The sequence below is a fragment of the Nicotiana tabacum genome, chromosome 21, assembly GCF_000715075.1.
Source record: "Nicotiana tabacum cultivar K326 chromosome 21, ASM71507v2, whole genome shotgun sequence".
In the NCBI taxonomy this organism is placed as follows: Eukaryota; Viridiplantae; Streptophyta; class Magnoliopsida; order Solanales; family Solanaceae; genus Nicotiana; species Nicotiana tabacum.
In genome coordinates, this window is record NC_134100.1 from 63,965,700 (window position 1) to 63,975,874 (window position 10,175).

Sequence of the window (10,175 nt, forward strand, 5' to 3'; positions counted from 1 at the left end):
TCTTATTGTCTTTTTGTGTGTTTCAGAAATCCCTAGTAATCGGTACCTCAATGCCTCAAGCTTCCCATCGCTAGGGCTTCAAGTTACCTTTCTGGCCTTGAGCCCGAAATATGACTAGAGAATTTGTGACTAATATTAAATATAGCCAATACAAATGGAATAGAATTATCAGGCATACGACACCGAATCTTATGTCATCAGTTTGATTATTAATCCTCTTTCTCTTAATCTTTTCTTTATTTATATCGTCTCCCATATAGGCATTACTGGCTTGAGCAATGAGGCGGATTATGAGACACAAGGCTTCGTGGGTAAATTTCACAAATGATCATGAATTTTTTTTACCAAAGTCATATAACTTTATTCTCAAACACAAATCATAAAAATTTATTAACTCACACAAAAATCATAATGATTGGAAAATACAACTTTTCAGTAGTATTTTCTTATTTCGTAATTTTTAAAATTTATACACACACACACACACACACACACACACACACACACACACACACACACACACATATATATATATATATATATATATATATATATATATATATATATATATATATATATATATATATATATATATATGTAAGTGCTATCTAATTATACTTTTTTTGGTGAGAACATCATGCATTCCGAATTAAATTTTTTTTGGGGGAAGGATTCACTTTTAATATTATTTTAATTTATGTATATGGGTATTAGATCGATTGTGTTGGGTCATCCCTATTTTAAGGAAAAAATATAAAATTGGCCGCTCGGCCGAAACTAATTGCAAACAAATATAAAATATGTATATTATATGTATATAATACACATATATATATAAATATATATTTTATCGGCAATTATTTTTGGGAGCTGCTAAAAAATATGTATTTCTCCTATTTTAAATGGGTTACTATTTATTAGACTGAAAATAAAAAACAAAAAATGTGGGACAAGAAAATACTACAAGAAAATTGTGTTTTTCGGTTACTATGATTTTTGTATGAGTTAGTGTAAGTTTTACGATTTTTGTGTGAGAAAAGAAAGTTATATAGCTTTGGTGAAAAAAATCATAGTTATATGACCATTTGTGAAATTTACCCTAGACCTGACACTAACACTTAATTTTGGTGATTTCCTAATCTAAAGCGGCACTGGATTTGAATAGCTAGGAACCGTAGCATAGGGAACATCAAACCCTTTTGCCGCCGCAAGACCGGCTAATCGTATGCAACATGCTTGAATACCCATGATTCTGGAAGGCACATGAATCCGAACATTATTTTGAATGTGCGACTGAGATCACATTACATAGGTACCTGTAGCGGCGAAGGTGGAGTATTCGCCATTCGGACGAACCCGATAGCTTTTGCTAGGTTGTGTATATTTATTAGGAAATTCATTAAATATCTATAAATATGTAATAGCGAACCTGTAACTAAGACCTGCCATGAGTTTGATGACATAACTCAAAAACTTTAAATCCTGACTCTACTACCTCTGGAACTTGTGCAAATGAGGTGTCGGTCGATCCCAAAAGAGAATGCTGGATCAATCTGCTGGAGTCGAAGGGTCGACGAAGTTAAGGAACAGAGGAGTTTTCGAGCGGGAGATGAGCGCCACGTTACAATGATATATTTACTTGAGAAATATCTATCGTCGGTCGACTCCTTGAGGCAGAGCATCCGGAAATCTTATGGATTATTCAACACCAGTCGGAAGTACATCCTAGCTGAGGATACATTTTTCATAGCGTCCACAATCTAGGGTAACAACAATTAGAAACCAACACAGATCTTTTTATTTTTTTTTATGGTATTATCCACACTATCTTGTGCACAACTTCACTATCTTGTGTAATTATACACAGATCTTCATCGTTGCAGTATCGCGAGGTTTGGATCAGGACTTATGCGCGTTATGAGGCATACTACGTGCATCAGGTTAGTAAATTTGCAGCTTCTATGGTTGGAGGATGTTATTTGGGCATCCGAATCATGCGGTGCATTGTGTGGGTTCAACATGGGTGCATGATCATGTTTGGTCTAGTGTGTTGAGATTGATACGATGCTCGTATGTTAGAATCAGGTGTTGCAGAGAATTCTGGATGTTGGAATTTAGTTCCAAGGCTTGTGGGCTAAGGTAGTAGGAGGAACCTTCAGTCTGGTTTGAGCTAATGTGCTCATATGGGTTGTGGTGGCACGGGCAAGTACACGAGGTGTTAAACGGTGATTTTGGGCAGCTCTGGAACGGTTCTCGGCACGTTCGAGGACGAACGTGTGTTTAAGTGAGGGAGAATGTAACGACCCGACCGACCATTTTGAGCTCTAGCGTGTCGTTCGGCGGTTTGAGGCCATGAGTAGTTTCACTTCATATTTTATGACTTGTACACGTAGTCGAAATTGAATTTTGGGAAGTTCAGAGTAGATTCAGATGGAAAATTCTCAATCGGAAGCTTTAAGTTGGAAGAGTTGACCAAGGTTTGACATTTGAGTAAACGACCTCGAAATCGGGATTTGAAGGTTCCAATATGTTCGTATGATGATTTTGGACTTGGGCGTATGCTCGGATTAAGTATCAGATAGTCCGGGAGCATTTCAACGCTTATTATGGAAACTTGGCATTTTGAAGGTTTTAGAATTTCCTAAGTTTGATTTGAAGTAGACTTTGGTGTTATCGATGTCTGTTTGGGATTCCGTGCCTTGAAATAGGTTCGTACTGTGATTTGTGACTTGTACGTAAAATTTGGCGTCATTTCGGAATGTTTAAGTGTAATTTGGATGCGTTCAGCGAAATATGAAAGTTTGAAAGTTGAAAGAAGGTTTTTGATCATCGATTCGTAGTTTGGATGTTGTTTGGTATGATTTGAGGCCTCGAGCAAGTCTGCATCATGTTTTGGGAATGGATGGTATGATTGGACGGGGTCCCGGGGGCCTCGGGTGTGTTTCGGATGGGCTACGGGTCATTTCGCCATGTATGAGTTGCTGTTTCTGAGATCCGGTGCATCCTTCTTTGCGATCGCAAAAAAAAGGGCCGCGATCGCGAAGAGCAAAGTGCTGTTCTAGGCCTTGTGAATCGCGATTAGGGAAGGAAGGCCGTGATCGCGTATAAGGAGTTTTCTGTTGTCAGTGGTTTGACTTCGAGAGATTATATCTTGCAATCTATAAGGAATTTAGGAATGATCCAAAAATGAAAGTTGTAGCCCTTTGAATCTAGGTTTCAGAAAATCAAACCATTTATCATTTGGAATTTACGTTATGGCCATTATACCGAAGGGTGTCTGTGAAGAGGAAACAAAATTTGTAGATCGCGATCACGAGGTTTTGGCCGCAATCACGATGAAGGAAACGATGTTGGAACTTTTGTTAATCGCGATCGCATGGATAATGACCGCGATCGCGAAAAAGGAGGCCTAACAGGTGTATTAAACATCTAATTTCGGGATTTTGAGCTCATTTCATCACTTTTAAGTTCTTAGAGCTCATGTGGAGCGATTTGGGGGTGATTCTTGAAGATCGTTTTCACCATATATCATAAGGTAAGTTATTCCTACTTGTTTCAAGTTAAACACATGGGTTATATATGGATTTTAACATAGAAATTTTGATAGAAATTATGGAATTTTTGGAAGAAAACCTAGAAATGGTATTTTTAGATTTTGACCACGAAATTGGATATAGAATTAGGAATAAACTATATATTTGAGTTCGTGGTATTATGGGTAATGTTTATCTTCAAAAAATTCCGAAATCCGGGTACGTGCGCCTGGGGGTTGACTTGGTTGGCTTTTTGAGCAGAGTTAAAAATTATTATAAATTGATTAATTATGACTATGAGAGTATATTTTTATTGGTTTGCACGTTGTTTGACTAGTTTCAGATCGATTGGCATCGGTTTAGGGTGTTAGAGAGGTGTTTGAGCTAGTTATGGAACTTTAGAGCGAGGTAAGTCTCATGTCTAACCTTGTGAGAGGGTATTTACCCCGTAGATGTTATACTTATTACATGCTACATGTTATGGTAGCTGCACACGTATGAGGTGACGAGTGTCTGTGCGTATGCTAGAGTTCCTGATTATGTTCGGGTAGACTTAGATTCACGCCATGCTTTAATTGTACTAATTGATTTATTCTTGCCTATTTAATTACTTTAATTCGCATTACGACGTGAGACTAGACTCTATCTTATATATTTGACGAGCTACTTGATTACCCGTAAGAATTGTACTTCTCTTTCGGATTTCGCCCGCGTTGTGCGTATTCATCGAAAAGTTTCTCTTGAATTCCATAATTCACACGTATATTCGTGAGTGGGGTCATAAACTTGTAAAAGCTTCACACTCTTATGGGATCATGCCGTTCTCCTCGGCAGGATATTGTAACACACTCTTATGGGATCCGACCGTTTGCCTCGGCAATATCACATATCATATTTTTATGGGATTGGGCCGTTCGCCTCGGCAGAATTATGTATCACACTCTTATGGGATCAAGCCGTTCGCCTCGACAGAATTATGTATCACACACTTATGGGATTGGGCTGTTCGCCTCGATAGTTCTATGAAACACTCTTGTGGGATCGGGCCGCTCGCCTCGGTAGAATCGTGCGAAATGCTTGATAAGTAGTTCCCGTACTCATGAGTTTCCTAACCGTTGATTTGGTATTGACCATTTGAGGAGGTATCCGATAATTGAGGACTTTTGTGTTTATTGTTCAGCTGTAGACCGTATTATTTGCCTATATCTATACTCATTGCTTACTTACCAAATTTCATACTTGTCTACTTTGTTATATTTGATTTACTGGACCACTAGTAAGTGTTAATGTCGACCCCTCGTCACTACCTCTTCTGGGTTAGGCTAGATACTTACTGGGTATGCGTTGATTTACGTACTCATGTTGCACTTCTGCACAAAATGTGCAGGATCTAATAGGTTCATTTGGTGGTCATTTGGGCGCGTAGGTGCAACTATTGAGGGGACTTTATGGTGAGTTGCATTCCATACTACGATTCGCAGCACACAAAGTTTCCATCATAATTGTTTACTTTATCATGTCTATCTTGTATTCCAGACAGATGTTGTATTGTTATTGTACTTCCTAGTAGATACTCATGCACTTGTGACAACGAGATTTGAGGTGTTCTAGAATTTGTTTATGGTTTTCTTTACATTGACACATTATTACTTTATATTGTAATTAAATTGTACGTATCTACGATTATTTAATGCATTGATCTCTTTGTCTAATAAGATTCATGATTTCAAAAATAATAAAATGAATAATTAAGTTGGTAGTTCACTGTTGGCTTGCCTAATGGCGACATTGGGCGCCATCACGACCTATATTGAGATTTGGTTCATGACAGCTTGGTATCATAGCACCAGGTTCACTTAGGTCTCACGAGTCATGAGCAAGTCTAGTAGAGTCTTGCGGATCGGTACAGAGACGTCTGTACTTATTTTCGAGAGGCTACAAGGCTGTTAGGAGCACTTCCCTTCTTGATTTCTCGCCACACAAGTTGATTCCATTGAAGCTTATGCCTTCATTTCCTTCCTACTCATTCTTATACGGTGTTGAACACTTGTTATCAATTGGGAATTGAGAAGTTGTAATGGTACTGCAGATGTGGTGCACGATGTTTCTCCTTGCATATTCAAGTGGGCTATTATCGTCACCTTGTAGAGGGGTGTTATGTCATTTTAGCCCAGTGTTGGTGTTGCCTACGGTCAAGATTTGATATATTCTAAATTTTGTGGAATTCTTGTTAATATTGTGGTGTCACCATCCTTGATTGAATGCATTGAGGCTCATCGGCATGTTGGTCTTCATTTGTTTGCCTCTGGGCACGGTGTTGTGAGATGGAACCTAAAAGGAAGCTATCAGAGATGGTTGTGTGTTGCGACTTCAGGATTGAATCGGCGTTTCCAGTGTTGATGGTTCGATGGAGATGATCTCTGAGGTGGTTTCTATGCTTAGGAATTTTGAATATGACGAGAAGGGATTGATTGGAATGTAGGAAAAAGTGAAGTATTTGATCATTTTCTTGGATGCAATACGGCTTCGAGTTTCAAACACGTTGTTGGACCTTCGGGTGATGCTAATGAATGAAGGGATTCTTACGGCTGGTGGATCAGTGTGGACCCATGGAGGTTAGTTGATTTCATGATGGACGTAACTATAGAAATGACGTTGGAGGAGGTCGATGTGAGGTTACACAGGTGGGCTATCTCTTGTGAGCAGGTTAGCGGCTGTGTGGTTTTGATGAGATTTCTACGAAGAGTTCTACTTTAGGCCCAACATGGGATGCATGTACTGCGATGTGAGCTTGGATCGCTTGAAGAAGATGGTACGACTATTAGAAGGTCGAGTGTGCGATTGTGGCTGATAATTCGGGATGTGTTATGATTAGTCCAATAAGAACTTATGAGAAATTTGGCTGAGTAACGATGTGAGATCATGGTAACTGGGAAGAAGGAGTCGTTGTGGGGTCTGGATCTATGTGATTGTAGCGTAAAGCTAAGTGGGGGAGCCCATTGTCTATGATTAGGTCACATGGTTGTGTGCTTGTGTGATCATCGGTACATAAGTGGATCAGTTATGACTAAGGGAAGAGAACATCAAGAGTAATTCAAGCAAGGGATTTTATGGGTGTGTGCATACGTTTTCCTTATCGGTCTATGTGAAGGTTGGGAAATGACTCAGAATTGTTATTTCTTTATGAGATGTACAAGGGAAATGATTCTTTAGGTTGCATCTTGGGACCGTTCATGTTCTAGTAGAGCACTAGTTGTCTGGTTATATGTAATCGGGACTGGATTAGAGTGGGCGACTCTCGATAATGGTACTAGTGGATTCAAGATTTAAGGCGTGGTGCTTATGGTTTTTCGGGCTCGTTACGTGGATGCGGATTTGGGTTTTGCAGCAGAGTGTGAAGGGTACTTGGAAAATTTCTATGTTATCATCGGGTTTGCAGTGCGGTGTTAGGAAGATGTAAAGGAAACAACTTCGGATTCGCAGAAGGTTTTTCAGAATATGTGTGTCAATTGGAGATACTATTGAGTGAATGAGGAGGGTATGAGATGGCTTATGTGTATTGAGATGACGTGGTCTCGTGATTTGTGTCACTCGGGATGAGTGTTGATTAGGATCCGTTATGTGATTGAATAGAGGTATTGATTTTGAAGGCAAGTCAAGAAGAAATTGGAAGAAGGTGAGTCAGCCTAGTAGTGGATTGGTGACAAGCGCAAAACACACACTTAAATATGCTCACTAGTCGAATATAGTATAATATAATATCGTATCCACATGGATTAGAGTTAAACAATATTTTCGTAGTTTATAGCTTGATTGCTATCCAAGATGATCAACAATTGAGATTTATGTGATTAAAACTAAAATTAACTAAGTGTCTAACTTATTGATGAATGACACTCGAACAAAAGTAAGCAAGGAAGATATCAATGGGATAAAATAGGGATTGATTGGATAGGTGCAAGATAAATGTCTGAGATTTAACTCTAGTTAATTCACTTCTAATGTTCAAGTGAGTCTCTCGAATTCACTCAATTAGTAGTTCAAATGTTTAGTAGAAACTCCTCTCTCGATTAAGTCTCAACCTCACAATATGAACCAATTTAAGCACAGTGAAGATATGCAAGAATTCGTAGTGGATTGGTCTTTAGGAGAACCTCTCTCGATTATCCTCCTAACTAGGGTCAAACAATAATTCAACTAGCCTCTTTCGATTACTAAGAAGAATTAATGAACTCAACCAACAAGATAATGCAATGATATCATAAGTTATGCCTCTCTTGATTACATGAACATGTGAATATATATGCAATAATTAAATCATCCAAAATGATTCACTACATAAAAACTAGAGTTATAATCCACAAACAAATATCAATACACCAAATCCATCAAACCCTAAAGAGAACTACTCCATAGATATGGAGTAATTCATCACAAATAAGTTTAAGTTAAAGGAAAGCATAAACGATCCAAACTCTTGTCTTGAGTGAGGATTGAATGATGAAATCTTTGTGCTCTTGCTTCTCCTACTTCTCCTTAGCTTCCTCAGGTCTTAGATGTGTCAAAAGTCCCAAAAATACCGTTTTCCCATGTATATATACCAAGTAGGGTCGGGCCCAAACGAACACACCTTCTCCTACACGAAATAGGACTCTTTCCGGAATAGGACATGCGTAGCCGCGCACCTGGGAGTGTGCTCGCGCATATGGCCGTGCACTTTGGAAGGTATTCTGCCTCACACGTGCGTCCAGTGCACGCTCGCGCACCTGGGTGGCGTCCTGCTCGATTCTCCGTTTCTTTCGTTAAGTGCATGATTGTCCGTTGATCCCCGAACACAATCCCAACTTAATCCTTGAGCTTTTACTCAGACTTCAAAGCTCTAGAATAGCTTGAATTCATTCCATAACATCTACATAGCTCGGGATCACTCCTACAAGGCATAAAACACACAATTAGTGCAAAATACTAGCGATTAACGCTCAAACTCAATTAAAGTGCAGTAAATTAGAGTGCGATAAACAACTAAAACACGAAATTATAGCCTACCATCAACACCCTACACTTAAACCATTGCTCGTCCTCGAGCAAACAAACTACACTTTATAATGATATGACCGTTTTTTAAACAACTCACATATCTCATCACACCAAGAATATTTAAAATCGATTAAGCACAATAGTGTAACATCCTAGCCTCAAGATTTGACTCAAAAGCACCTTGCATTATTTATAACCTGCTCACTTTCTCCAACATAGAGGTCAAGCATTACCTTTCCTTTATGAATCAAGTGCTCTCACAACAAAAGAGAGTAGTTCCACACACAATAAACATTAAGAACAACTCGGAACTCAAGATAAACAGAATTCACTCACTCTCAGAAATAACAATCATATGCCACAAATGATGAACCATAGGCTTGCCGCCGTGTACTACTATATTAATTGAGATCATTCAGTCAAGGATCAAGTAGGACTTTAATTGGTTGTAATATAAGCTGAGGGACGGGTAGGATACATTAAGATATAAGAGTGACTACACCTCCCTAAGCACTTTAATACATACATCTCATTGTTAAAACCCACACTTATGTTAAACCAATACCCCACCTTCACATCAATTTACATTAACTCCCAACTTCTTTAAGTACAAATACATTAAGAGTTACCACTTATCAATGAATAATTTTCACAATAATACACTATGTATTTTTTTTTCTTTTTCAATTCAAGTGGCTCTTACTTTTTCAAAACAGTGCACCTTTCTCCTTATTTCAATAGTTCCACTCAAAAGCCAAATCAACCACCCCACACTTCAACTTTTACAAAGTTCATAACAAATTCAAGTGCTCACAAAAGGTTAATGGTTCAAATAGAAGGTTAATTTAAACAACTGGGTAAGGCTTGTAATGTGGTTACCAAAGAAATAGGATGACAGGCTCGACGAGGTTAACTACGATACATAACAATTTGGTGGGTAAACGCATATCATCGGCTCAACAAAAAATGCCTATATCACTTCCAAGACTGAATAAAACTACTATTTCGCTTTGCAAACACAAATGGCAAGTTCTAGACATCAAATGTAATACACAGAATAACACAAAATCTCACACACACCTGGCACATAACTCAGTCAAGATTGGATTATCAAGACACTCTAGCCAAATTAGTTAAGCAAAGTTAAGATTATACAATTTAAGGTACTTATGCAAGAGTAAAAAACTGAGCCTAAGAGTCACAACTAAAGTACTCACTATTCTCAAAGCATAATAAAGTCAAGAGACATTGTTTTCAATTCAAACCATAGCACAAGGGTTCCTACTTCTAAAAATAAAACTAACTACACCCGGTTCAAACAAAACCCTCGGAAAAGAACCGCTACACAAAGAAAAACCAAGGGGGAATTAATACACTACCTAACAAAATAAAGTCTTTTTGTCCTTTTCTTTCGACTTTAATCCCTCAAGAAACCCGTCGAATGATATCCATCGTCGGGAAAAATTAAAAAATTTAAATTTTTTATGGTTTTCCAATTTTTTTCTATCAAACTACTACAACTATTTTTTAATACACATATAACATACATACAAATATATCCCCCACACCACACTTTAAGTTGTGGCATGTCCCTATGACACACAA